This window comes from Photinus pyralis, unplaced genomic scaffold (genome assembly GCF_008802855.1).
Source record: "Photinus pyralis isolate 1611_PpyrPB1 unplaced genomic scaffold, Ppyr1.3 Ppyr1.4_LG2, whole genome shotgun sequence".
Taxonomy (NCBI): domain Eukaryota; kingdom Metazoa; phylum Arthropoda; class Insecta; order Coleoptera; family Lampyridae; genus Photinus; species Photinus pyralis.
The window spans coordinates 10,296,087-10,310,286 of NW_022170403.1; positions in this window are offsets into that span (position 1 = coordinate 10,296,087).

A 14,200-nucleotide genomic window follows, 5' to 3' on the forward strand; every position below is an offset into this window, starting at 1 on the left:
ATACGACGGCATTAATATCCGGAAAGAAGCAAGAAAATATATATCCAAAAGCTGTTGAGATTCTGAATAAGCTAAGTAATTGGTTTAATTTTAACAAATTATTCTTAAATCACGATAAAACATTTTTCCTACCGTTTACAACTTTTGGAAATAACCATTTGTCTGACTCAAGCAACAAAAACATATATCGATATCCATAATATAAATATTCGAAGGAAAGATCTTATTACAATCCCCCGCCACTACAAGTCAATTTTCAAACGATCGTTCTCCTACAACATTGCGAAATGGGTAAATCATTTTCGGATCAATGATCTCACTATGTCATGTCATACGTTAAAATCAAAAATTAGAGAACGGCTATTGATCGACGATTAGTATGTGTAACAATTGACAGTCAGCACATAACATATCAAACCCAAAAGTATTCTAACGCTTCCGTGATACATACATAGTATCTGTACTTTTGTAAACGCCCTATTTTGCTTGGTAAATAATAAGAAAATCTCTCTATTTTAAAATCACAACTCTACTGCAACATTTTACAATTAGGTTCATGCGGAAGAACAGTATTCTGGCTTTGAGTCAGTTGTCTGAGCTTGAATCCTTATTTGTGTTTGCAAACGTAATCAAAGCGCAAACACGTTTGGTTCTGGTGAACGCACCCATTGGAAATTCATATGTACACACAAATAACACGTAGTCAATCAAATCACTCTTCTGTATAATTAGCCTAGTTTTTATAGACGCGATTGTTACAATTTCTATCATCGTTTATTTCGGCGAACGTTCGTTTTGTAGTTGAAAATATGTCAACTTTTTGCGAATATTCGCACTTCGTACCAAACATGCGAAATTCGCGTCTGTGAAAACTATATACTATAAGCGTCGTAATATGCTCGTAATACTATCAAAGGAGATGTGCGAGAATTGTAGATTGGAATTAACCAAACGATTGTGCACTATAGTAAGTATGGAATCGACAGTATCTGCGAATTTTCCTTCACCTACCGATCACGGTCAAGTACGGTGCGACACCGTTGTCTTTTAGCAGCTTGAACGAAACGCATGACTTTGTACCCATATACGCAAACACTCGTGAAAGCATAAACATTTCCAATGTTAATAAATTATTTTATTCACAGTAGCGGTCAACAGATCGGCGGAGCTTTGTCATGGTTGGAATATGACAAACTAGAAATCACCGCTACTGCATTGGACGCTGCGTTACTTTTACTAAAATTACGTAGAGAACCAATTCTTTGGGGAAGTGATAGGTACACAATAGATGAAAAGTTCGGTTCGCCTTTTTCAATTCAAGTGGAGAATACATAATTACATACAATATGTCATGCAAGTACATATCATTCTGAGCTAACGTGTATTAACCAAATACTACATAATCCAAGCATAATTCATCCATCTTAGACTGCATATATTCGGTAAATGAAAATTTACGAGGATTCTTATCCCAACGGTATATTGCATGTTATAAAAATTTAAGGAGCACCAAGCACGCTTTGTTAACCAATATTTACAATGTTCACACCCTTCATATATAAAGTAGGTAAGTGCGAAGTGTGCTGGAAAATGCCGATAACCCACTTTCTTAAGTAAAATCATAAATTTATTTCTTATATGTACACATCACAAACACACAACTACGTAATAAATGTATTTTTTAGTTCTTAGCGCATACAAAATGTGCTTTAAGGGAGTGTCGATGTTATTAAAATACGAAGGCTATAATTTATATTGCTGACAGTAAAATAGTTACTTTGTGTATACACGGCCTAAACTAATTAATCAGTCAATTTCCTTTATGAATGTACTTAAGTGTTTAGAATCGGTGGCACAAATTTTTGGTCGTATCAGTAATGGGCTACCCATATTTCATTAAGTTGTCACGCCTCAAGTTGAAAAATAAGTATATGGATGTAATAAAGATTAACGATGGTATAAATGGTAGCTACCTACATCGGCAATTTTCCTTTGGGTACGGATTTTGTTGACAAGAATTCAATTTTTCTTAGAGAACACACCGTTATTTGAAGAAAATAACATCACTTTGCATGCATAATGTATATCGTGAAACTACCAACAAATCTAAAACACACAGCGGAAAAGAGCTTTTTATGAAACGAATTGTAAAGGCATTGTATTTACATAAATTTATAAAGTTGGCTCGCTTAAATAGAAGTTTATTTCGTTTAGTTTTCATTTTATTGCTACGTTTTTCTCTTCTAATTGCTTAATTCCGTAAAATTCACTGTTTTACGCAATTAAGGCGAAATATTTAAATAAACGATTTCCACGATACGCGCCTCTCTTTACTGAGCATTATTTCACAACGATGTACGACCGTAATTTTCCGATACCGTCAAAATTCACCAAGGGAATTAGAATGGAAACGTAACTGATTTAGAACCAATGAACGTTAGCCATACGCTTACGAAATCTCAACATCGACAAACATGTCCATTTATTTCCAACTGATGAATTGGAAGCTCGACAGTTTGCTATACCTTTTCCATAAAAATTTAGTGACTAAAAACTTGTCATCTTTGAGTACTGCGTCCGGATACGGCTTGAACGCACGAGCTGTTTTCCAGCTTTAAAAACCAGTTAACAAAAAATCCTCGACCGTTTTTGTTTTTTTGTGACCAAAGACTTCATTTTAATTGTTATTTTATAAAGAGGAGGAAACTGGTAATGCAGAAAATGATACGGTGGCTATGATCGTGATATTGTTCGTAGCGCAAGAGCTCTTCTCTAAATGAATTCGCTTTTTTTCCATTATAAGGCAACGTTTATTCCTCCTAAGTGGACATTAACTCTATGTTAGTGTATTTGCAGCATGCAACACCGCGGTAGATAGTCACAGGTAACTACTTCGTCCTCATAAACTGCGGACGTCGAGGACATTTCCGTTTGAATGTTCAAATGAAAGTTCAACTTTATAAAGTTAAAAGTTCACCGTCCTGTCTTAGAAGGTGGGCTAGGAATTATTCTGAACTGTGCAAATTAAATATGGTTTTCAAACTTGTTTCATTTAAAAAAATCAGGAAAATATTACCGCGGGAACAATAAACTGTTTTAGACATGTGTTTTAACTTATATCATGAATGAGATGAGACATCATGGAAAGTTTTGTAAATGCCGGCGGAATTAAGTTATAGCGGGGTCTAAATACAAACTGTTACCAAAAGTTAAGCTTTTTAATTAAACGTAAAAGTATGAGGAATTAGTTAATTTACTTACCAACTTTTAGAATTAAGAGACTGTAGACGTCTGCATTCACCCACACAAAGTAAGCATCATAACGCTGAAAGTAATTTATGGAACTGTTTCTGTGAACTGGAAACTCTATCTCCCACGGGACTAGGATAACGGTCAGAAAACGAAATACATCGTAACCAACTAAAAGGGGATCTTCGATTAAAAGTTTTCTGTAGGACAAAAACCGCACTTTTTGTAAATTCTTCTCTTTGAACGTTTTTTATCGATATAATGCTAAGAAAGCGGATAATAATACTCACCAGCTACAACTTTCAAGTTAATCACATCTTTTATCCAACGCGCTTCCGAAAGCTCTCTTCTTTAATCAATTGCAGCAGCGCTTACTGGTTGATAAAAGTTCATATAAATTTGTTTGCGTCAATATCGGATAATGTATCCGCTTTCTTTCCGAGTCACATACGACAACTGACCCTTTTCCAAACACAATTTAAGAATTTTGACTACGATCATTTTATAACATTATCTTAACGACGGGACGGCCCATAGTTACTGCATTATTCATGAGAATATTGATACAACGCATTTCTGAAAAAAATAAAACCGTTTTTCCACACTCGTTCTATTTAAAGACCTTTAAATACATGGCATTTACCGTGAGGAACTTTAATAACTGAAGGTTAAATGATAATATTAAAGACTGTTAGGTCGAATAACTGAGGAGGGTGAGTTAATATGTGTTGATTCCTTAGGGAATATTCACATGTTGAACGGCCATCAGACCATAAAGCTTTACTACGGGCGGATAAGCATTTGGGTCATTTATAATGTAAAATGTAATTATGTAGAATATATTTGACAGAATAATTGCCGTGTCTTTAGAAATATCAGTACTTAATTTTGTCATTAAGCTCGCTGCAGCTTTCAACCTAACTGCTACTTTAGTATCCAATTATTACGTACTTCAGCTAAAATATGAATCGCTGCACTCAATTCATTAACGAAAAGCAGAATAGTTGTAAATTGAATAAGAACAGATTTAGGATTCTTATATTCAAAGTTTTATGGGAAATCTAAAAGGGTTTTTCTCAGGACAAGGTCCTTTAGCTGCAATTATAAAGCACTCTTTAATTAACGATTTGCTTTTTTGTCGTATATTGAACTGAACTTTAAAATGTGGAAAACCGCATTGGTAAATAAAGTTCCCTACTAATAACGACGTACATATTAGTCCTGGGAATAGTTTTGAATCTTTCGTAGTACCGATTGCTCTGTTTCTAATGTCATGACAATTTTCCTAAAACTTTGATTTTATGATTTGCTTGCTCATAAAATCAAACACAAGATGACCAGAAAGTCTGACGAATAAATCAAATTGTGAAGGAATTCCAAGTTACAATTCCTTTTACAGATTTTACTATTTATAATTTTCTCTAAGTTATTAAATGTTTATATAGAAAAATTCTTAGTTTAACGCACTGCACTGTGTTCGTTTCCAGGCGTTTAGTTCTCCTGGCAGGGAATCGCCGAGGATCGTTTAATTGAATTAGACAAGAGACATGTTGGCATACGCTGTTGATACCTGCATAATTAAGTACCTCGATTGTTCTTGATGCTCACTCTGTGGCTGATGAAAGCGGGCTGCATGCTTCGTACAGGCGAATACCTACATGATTCGCGTAACACCAGGTTCTGCCGAGGTGTATTGCGGCGCTACGGGGAGCTTGCGTAGTTCGTATTTTTGATGCCTCACTATATGACACCTGGGCTTGATCCTACAGCTTACTTATAGGACAGCTTGCAGTGGAAATGAATTTTAGCCATAATCGATAAAGCCCTGTTTCGTGGGAGATTTTTGCACAGCGGTGAGAGAAAACGCTAACAAAAACAGTGTTATCATTAATTTGCCACTCCCACCGGGTGGTTGATTCTACTGCCATTGTTTGTGTATGTAATGGCGTATCCCGCTACATTATGTCAACCCACCACAACTTGATTACTATCTTGTCGGTCCACGAGTTTTTTAAAACTAACTTGAACTTAATCATCAATTTAATATCCAAATATACGGTTTACACATTTTTTTTTACATACAGTGTTTTTAGAGATCAATAGCGATACAATCCAAATATGTATAATTTTTCAAAGCGAGAGGTATTGGCGAGAGGCAATTTATTAAACAAAAAGCGACTAACTTTTACGGCTGTTTTCCAAAACTGCAGATGAATTCTTTCTTCCTTGATAAATGCTAGTTAAATTGATAAGTCCATGCATGCGCCCAATATAAACAAACACAACACAACACAAATCAATTATAAACAAACTACTTAACCACCACCACTGGCCCAAAATATATAAAAAACTGATATTTTTATTTTATCCTAAAAAAAATCTAATGTTAGTGAGTTTTTTAATGGTAATTACATTGCAATACCCAAAAACGGTTTTCCAAATGCCCACGGGATAATCTCCCTTAAAAAAGTACAAATCAAATTTTTCTTACTAAGCTGTTTTTTTGTTTTACTTCAAAATCAAAATATATATATCATTTCCAAATATCTTTTCTAACTTTTTTTCCATTCTCGCTTTTTTCCTTTTCCTCCCCCCTTTCTAAAAATTTAATCCAGTGGCTTCTCAATAAAATCCCAAACACATAAAATAATCTTCTCTTAATATTCTTCAATTACAACAATTCCGTTTTTACCCTTTTCACTCATCATTAAAATTATTCAAATAATCAATGCTAAACTACTTTCCAAAAAACTCCCCAACACTCCTAACCTCTTTTATATCCTTATCCTGCTTTTCCTACAATCCCCTCATCCTGCCTCAAAGCCTACACAAATTCACTTCATTCTCAATCGTAATTCCAATTTCTAAAGTCTCCTACTACCCTATCAATAAATTAAAAATTCCCTTCCAAAAATCCTGAAAATTAATTCCCCTTACTGGTTATCTAAAATCTTTCATAAATTTAGTTCCTATCTCCTTCCCGCCTATTTCCTTTTCCTTGATAAAACGTCCCACAATAAATTATTATTTCTTTTTAAACCTTATTTACTCCCTATTCACATACTGTAATCTTCAAACAATTCGCCCTGTAAATTTTCTTAACCCCTACAAATAAATCTTATTATCCCCAACAAAACTCTTGCTTAATTAAATATAATTCCAAATCCCTATTTCATCTTTCTATTTTCAAACTTCCGTATAATTCACGCAGATACAACTTCACCTTCACCATTTCTTGGTTCCCTACCAGTTCCTGCCAATAAAATAAAAATAATAACCTACTTCAACCCTAATTTTCAACCTAAAATCCCCCTTCAATCTTTCGTTTCTCTGTACGACTCATTCATCTGTGCCTATGAAACTTTTTTCAATCTCGACTTTTTCTTCCTTAACTTCAACTTCTTCCCTTTAATTACCATCTCATTGATCGCTTCTTTCTCATTAATTTCTTAGTTCTTGTCTTGATTTCTTCCTTTTAAAATTCCCGCTTTTTAATTCCGCCGATTTCTGCGCTTTCATTTCATCCATTTTTTTCGCCCAAATATCCTTCTTTCTTCAACTCTTCTTATCGCTCTAAAACACCGCAAAATTCGCTGCCTGAAATAGATGAACACTCCCATCTGTGAAACAACTCTTCTTTCTTCTCGTCTTGAATAAAAATCACGTCAACAAAACAATTCCTAACACTGAATTTTTTTCTAACACTACCTACCCCGCTAACGTTTAATCCTACCTAAACATCCTAATCTAATTTAAATTTGCAAAAAACACATCTGAATTCTGACCTTAACCAAAAAATGTCTTTCCTGTCACCATTTTTTTTAGATCAAGTTACTCAATCTCGTGCCATTGCTTACCTCGTACGCAGTTCCTTATCCAAACTTTTTCCACACTCAGTAATGTATATCCTGGATTAGTTAAGGTTATAACATTAACCACTCCGCAACTCTCGATTTCATCCTAACTGATTGATCTCACGCCCATAGTGAAAAAAAAATATGACAATGGTCTTGGATAAGAATTTTGTTGTGCATAATGGACGATGCCATGTTGTACGGCCCATAGAATTGGACCAAAATTAACTTTTTTACAACGTCTAAGGCTCGAAATGTTGTTATGATATTTGTACCGAAAATCTCACGAACCCGAACCACTCGACTCTCAATAGCACAAGCCCTAATTTCTGAATATGTACACCCTAACAATTTAAAGCCATACTTTAGGACTCCTCAGCTTTCGGCCATCAAGAATAAGTCTCCTCACTAACCCTGGCTGAAATTGCCCTCCCACGTTGAGAGACATGCTCGCACGAAGAGTTCACATGTGTCGTGAAGAACTTTCCAAACGCATCTGCTGGCGCTAAAATGGACCACGCTCGCGGACTTACTGGGAAGAATTACGCACCTTTTTGACGGCACTTTTACTTACTCCAATTATACGTACCCATATACTCAGTTTAAGTGAATAAAAAAAAACACAAAAATGATTTTTTTTACTCATACTTATACGCAATCTCAACGGGTCCAGCTGGAAGTTCTGCACCCCCTTCCTTAAGACATTATATCATGAAAGTCTACTGAAAACAAATAGACCAAAGGGAACTCGGAATAGATTGTGGCGCTTGTTATAATATAAACATATCCTTAAATTATCCAGAGATATACACAGAAATAACTTATCAAGACACCTACTCACAAGTTTTAATTAATACTCTCCTCCTTGAAATACTAAGTAAGTATACTAGATGTACACCTCAGTACAAAATACTATACCCTACTCATTGATCTCAAATACTTAAATAATACTATACTGATATGCCTCACGTGACTTGAGGCTTTTTAATATCTCTCTCACAGAAAAGTCCACGGACCTCTCGGTCTATCCGCAAAAAATGAGTCGTTACGTACCCTTCGTTCTTTTAAATTCATGCGTTTCCAATTTATTGGTTACCACTTTTTTATACACAGAAGATAAATGAACAAAACCAAAAAAAAACAATATTCTTCAATAAATACCATCACAGAAAAAACATGACAAAAAACTTTACCAGGTACCTTTTTACTACTACTTTATTATCTTTTAAAATTTGACCGAAGTAATTTTATCCTCTGATTACAAAGATGGTTCTAATACTCAACCGATTCACGGCCATTCAACATAACAAAAAATTTTCACACAACCAAAACACCTCAAACACCGACGTCTCTCCTCTTCTTCGAAGGTATACCCACGAATTAATTTTTTTCAATTCTTTTCATGCCTACTAAATTCACGAGTGTTTCCAATCAACAATAAAAAAGATCACACGAGGAGACGGCGTAGCATACTTTTTAATAACTTTTTTGCAAAAAAATTACTTTCTATAACATGCAATAACAAATAATTATAATATGAAACGTCTGTTGAACTCCTGAATACGCAAGAGAAACTTCCACATATCAAGTAGATAGGGAAATTATTTCGTACCTCTTCACGCGCAGAAGGCTCAGGTTTGGGCATTTTAAATTTGCAATTTTCGTAGTAACGAACTACAAAGGCCCCGCTCTCTTCAAGAAATTTTCGGCTATTTACCTCAATTAGCTCAATAAAAGACCCTCTCCGTCACTTTCTTCAACATCTCGCCCTGCTCGAATCTTACGCGAGACGGGAGAGCGTCTCTCTATTGTATTTGGTCAAACTTTCTTGTCAAAACGGCACGTAGGTACGCCCGGGCTCAATTATGCGGGAAGACAATTCTTATCTCTACTTCGCGTATTACCTTCGTTTAACGGAGTGCATAGGAACTGAAATATTTATACAAAGAATTTTAACATCGATGGAAATAATTCTAGGATATAAAAATTAAAAACAGATAACACTTCTAAGAAATTGAACCAAACTTGTCTGTCGCCCTTTACTTTCGTATCGATAGACCATTTTGCAAATTTACGCAATCCTGTCTCTCAAATTATTAATAACTCCCCTCGCGTTGGTTTAATCTCTCTCTCTCGAAGACTAAGCATATTAATATGTCACATCCAGACGCATCTTATTATAATTTACTGTTTCACATCTGCTTTCAGAATTACTAGAACAATTGAAATATTACGAACAACAATGTGAGTGTGTTACCGATTATCCTTAAATCCTTACCTGATGATTCAGACATCTTCTAATTTTACCATAAACTGTGGACTCTGGTATAAAGACTAAAATAGAACTCAGACAATTTACAACAGCTGGCAAACTTAGGTGAAAATTTGTTCTTTTTCCTAAAATATCAATCGTAATTTTTCAAACCTATAATATATATGTTTGTTTCCTTCTGTGACACCGCGTAGGCGTCTTTTTGTTTTTTTTTTAACGGGTTTTGCATTTCTGGCCGTTATTAGGCAGTGCTTATCATATCTTGGATCGACCTCGTACGTGGAACTAACTGTGATTATCTTATATGCGCTTTCTCTGCGTCCAGAACCTCTCGACAATTTTTGATGTTAATCCACAAAAAACTTGCCTCTCGTAAGATCCTTGCTTCTCCATTAACCACCACGATCAAAATCGCTTATACAATCGTATAGAGTGATTACACGGCTCTTTCTCTCTTACTACTTCCTGAATTCGTTTCTTCAGTTGTCGCATCCGGTTTTGGTAGATTTTTATTTACACACTCAAAATACACCTCAGTCTCTTTATGGTACTACATTCCGACTCGTCTTGAACTAAAATCACTCTTTCACACTTGTAAATCGAGGGCTTTCGTCTTGGTTCACACTTTCTCCTACACCTACCGGTTTTAAGTTCTTTCTTAATCACCCTCTGCGCGGTTCCACAGATTATCATATGATGGTTTGTGTAAATAGGAGTAGTAAACTAAAAGTTCCAAGTAAAGTACACAAACACTCTTTGGCTCCTCCGTATATTAATGCTCATTGTGACACCTCGTTGCTCAGCTGTCAATCTAGTAATTCCCAATTATGTGCATACTTTATGCTCTACAGAAATCTCAAAAATATCGCTAGCTCAGTTGGACAATCTCGTGCTAAAATTGCGACTCAATTGAATCATTATCAAGAAAGTTCTATCCAGACACCACATGTAAATCTGCTGCCTCAAACGTGCGTCATCTAATGCACCTTCGTAAATTTCTTCTGAAATTAATTAATAACTGTCCTCACGTTAAAGCGTCCTACATCCAAATTTAGTAGCGGAATACAGTATACGTTTTTTGATCGATCGTAGTGCCGCTGCCTCTCCGCCGTCTCTTTTTAACACATGTTGTAGCTTGCTCGGCGAGTTCGTTTAGGGAATAGTACAGGAACAGACACTCTCACCTAGATCATCCGTGCTCAGTCCTCATCTGGACGAAAATGTTCATGTCTTTATGCTCACACATAGGTGTTGGACTTTTTTTCTGAGTATATACAGTTTTGGCAGATGTTTCCGCTTTTCAATGAGACTCATTAGCACACATCCTCACCTTTTTAGAGTATCATTCTTCAAGTTGCCTTCTTTTACTTCTCAAGCGATGTATGCTCTCTCACTCTGTTATCCACCACTCCTCTTCGTATACATGGCGCGACGTTTTTCAGCGCGGCAGTAATTTTACCTCTGTTTCCAGGGTAATCAGAACCGTAAGATACTTTATATTAATGCAAGACATTTAATCAGTGTAATATTAATTTATTCAATTTTTGATTTCAAGAGGAAGTTATGTTGATATCACGTGTAATTTCTCAGTAATAGTAAATTGAATTTATGGCGTGTGCAGCCAGTACGATCACTTACAATTCGTTTTGTGAAGTTTCACGGATATTTAGTTCTACTTATTTTATTTTGACCTCGATTCTATATCCGGGATTGCGCAGAACAGAGCTCATTTTTGTAATTTCAGTAGATAGGTAATGGGTTAGTAAAACTTGTGGTATATTTCAAGCTATGTAGCATTTGCTTATAGGCTCTCGTGGTTCTCACGAAATAGCGTCCGACTCATTGCTCATCATGATAAATCGTTTTAGCTCTTATCTTTTTACTACAACTGATTTATTCTCATCTTGTCTTCTTATTTTATCTTAAAAGAATTAAATTATTCGAAAATACTCTGGATGTGATTTTTGTTATTGTTTGTCATAGGTTGTTTGCAGCGTTAATTATTAAATTAAAAAAATGTGAGTTAGGTAAATATTCAGTTTATCCCAAGCGCCGCCAAATACCCTGGAAATATTTCGCAAAAATACTCAGATCTGGTATTTGGCGACGTGCACGAGAATTATACGGATGACTATTGCTCGACAAAAATTTTTGCAAGATAAGAAGAATATAATGTTTTTTTTCGATCCTTTCAAAGGCATTGGTTTATCAAGAATAAAGCTTCGATAATAGAAAACTCGAAAAATAGTGAGTATGCATGGATTCTTTAGTATCACAGAGTATATTGCCATGCCTTTTCACAAAAATTTTAATTGTTGTCGCGTATATGTAAATTAAATTTGCAGAATCGTTACTTCAGAGTTTCATATTTAATATCCGGATGTATTTACAACGTTAAGCAAGACCGCGCCGCATGTAAGCGCGCTATAATGCACAATAGTCGCACGACGTACTCAATGAAGGTATATTGAACTTAGTCTATTATGTCGTGTTGTATTTGCTAATCGGCTTGTCGTGATGTTCCTTGTAAATATGTGCTAATATAATATCCCGATTTGGCTGGTTCGTGAATATATTAGCCTTCTCCGAGGCCAATTTACAGTAGCATTGAACATATATATGAATTATTTTAAATCATATATTTATACAGTATGTGACAAGATAAGACTACTGCTTGTGTCTGCACGTATTCTTTCACCCCAAGTGAAGTAAACTTCAGAATACTATAGTTCAACCACATTCGCATGAGCACGCGGCACTCTATTCAGTTGAACCATATGTGCTGATAATGTTGACTCGTGAGCCTTGCCTCACAAGGTCAGAGTATCGGTCAAGAATTTGTTTGATACGCAGTAATACTCATTGAATACATTTGAATTAGTCGTGCTACGCCGCGCCACATATATATATGCTGGACAACCGCTTATCCTCCTCCTTTCAGTGTAGAAGGCTTTTTATAAGAGAGCGTGTGGTACTCACTTACCTTAAGTTACGATTACTGACATTTTTGACCTCTCCTCCATTGCACGATCTGTTCCATGAGGTTTTTTGTGAGGATTACATTGATTATACACCCTCCGGAAATTGGAAAAAATTAGGTGGTTCTCTGAACTCGTTTACATTAGATTGCGCGATGCAACATGGGTTTCTGAGTATATGCACAACTTTATAACTCAATTTTTAGCATTCTAGTGGACTCTAATACTTATAATTAACAATTTACTCGCTTGATTATCTAACTGCTGATGTGATAAATCTGAAAGAATTACGATTTTGACTGATTAGTTTTCTAATATACCAGTTTTAGTTTACTAATCTGAATCTCACATTTTAAACTTCATCAACACAGGTCCAATTGTCCTTTCTATATGATTAATCATATAAGATTTTCGTCGTTTTCTGAAATTAATTAGGCCCGTCTCGCGGACTAATCTGAATTACATGTGAGTACCTTTTGGTTTCCTGAAGTTGCACTTGAAAATGTTTTGTAGTGACAATTCCGTTACTCTCCAAAAAGGAATGCATATTAAGGCGCCGATACTCCATCTTCATATACATAACTAATAACTAGATCAATATACACATACTTTCGTAGATGTCTAAGAATGTGTGACCAATCTCACTACTATGCCATTACATTTTCATGGACTCGTTGTTCATCTCATAGGATTATTCTAGCAACCGTATTTATTAGATGAGGCGTTTTGCTAATGCGAAGGGGGTTTCAATGTGCGATTACTCGGGATACTATCTTTTATTCGATTTGCTGTCTCAATGTATATTACCGTGTTGAACTAAATCAGGAGAATAAAAAAATCGCTGCTATGTATATAGTATTTCAAATAAGGCGCTTGGGTATATGTTCTCGTATTAATCTTCGGCTTCGCCCGAACATAGAAATTTTCACTGTTGAGTCATGATGCACCGACTTAATTATGCAAAATTAGTGGTGAACGTTATGGTATAAACTTAGCCTCTGTACTCAATTGTAGGAGCTAATCATATCTTGATCTTCTTCTTTCATTGCGAGCGTATGCATGCTTCATGCTTCCAAAAAGCATTCTATTTTATCTCACTCTCTCTTATACTTCTTGTCGTTCATAGTATAGAAACTGATGGAGCTGGTCACCATGTGCGAATCGTCATATCATGGAGAGTAGCCGTTGGGAATTGAAAAGGTCTAACATAGGACTAAAGGTCGTTGGCTATATTCGAAGATATTTGCTCTGAGTGGAATAGATATTGAAAGTCGATGAGCACTGTTGTGCTCCGCCCGTGTGCGGCTTTACTTGAATTTACATCAAAATGTTCTATTCAACGGTCAACCAAACTTTATAATGGTAGGGAATGTGGACTCCTTCGTTGCGTGCAAAATCTTATTTCGTATCTCAATTAAGTGACTCTTTCGGTAAGTATATAATACTAGAGAAAACTGTATGCATGCATGAATACCAAATGAAAGTCAGCCAAGTGTAAACACGGACTGAATTTCGTTTGGCTCATCAAAAATAACTGAAAAATGTTTATGCAAAATTTCCGCGTCTTGTAATTCGTGTGTGCATATATTTCAGTTAGAGTCGCCAGGCGTACGGGTACATGTTCCCGCCGATTGTTATGATCTAAAATGATTGCATTTAATAGCAGGATCGCACTTAGCTTTTATTATAGCTGAAGAAACAGAATCGCTCGTCTTTTTAGAGATCTACCCGAGTCTTGATGGGGTATAATATACCTTTTCTGGTTTCATCAGTGATATATCCGGCCTCTTGCGCTCCTCTTCGTTCTCAATAGCATCTCCTCCGCTAGCGGTCAAATCTTCTCTCTT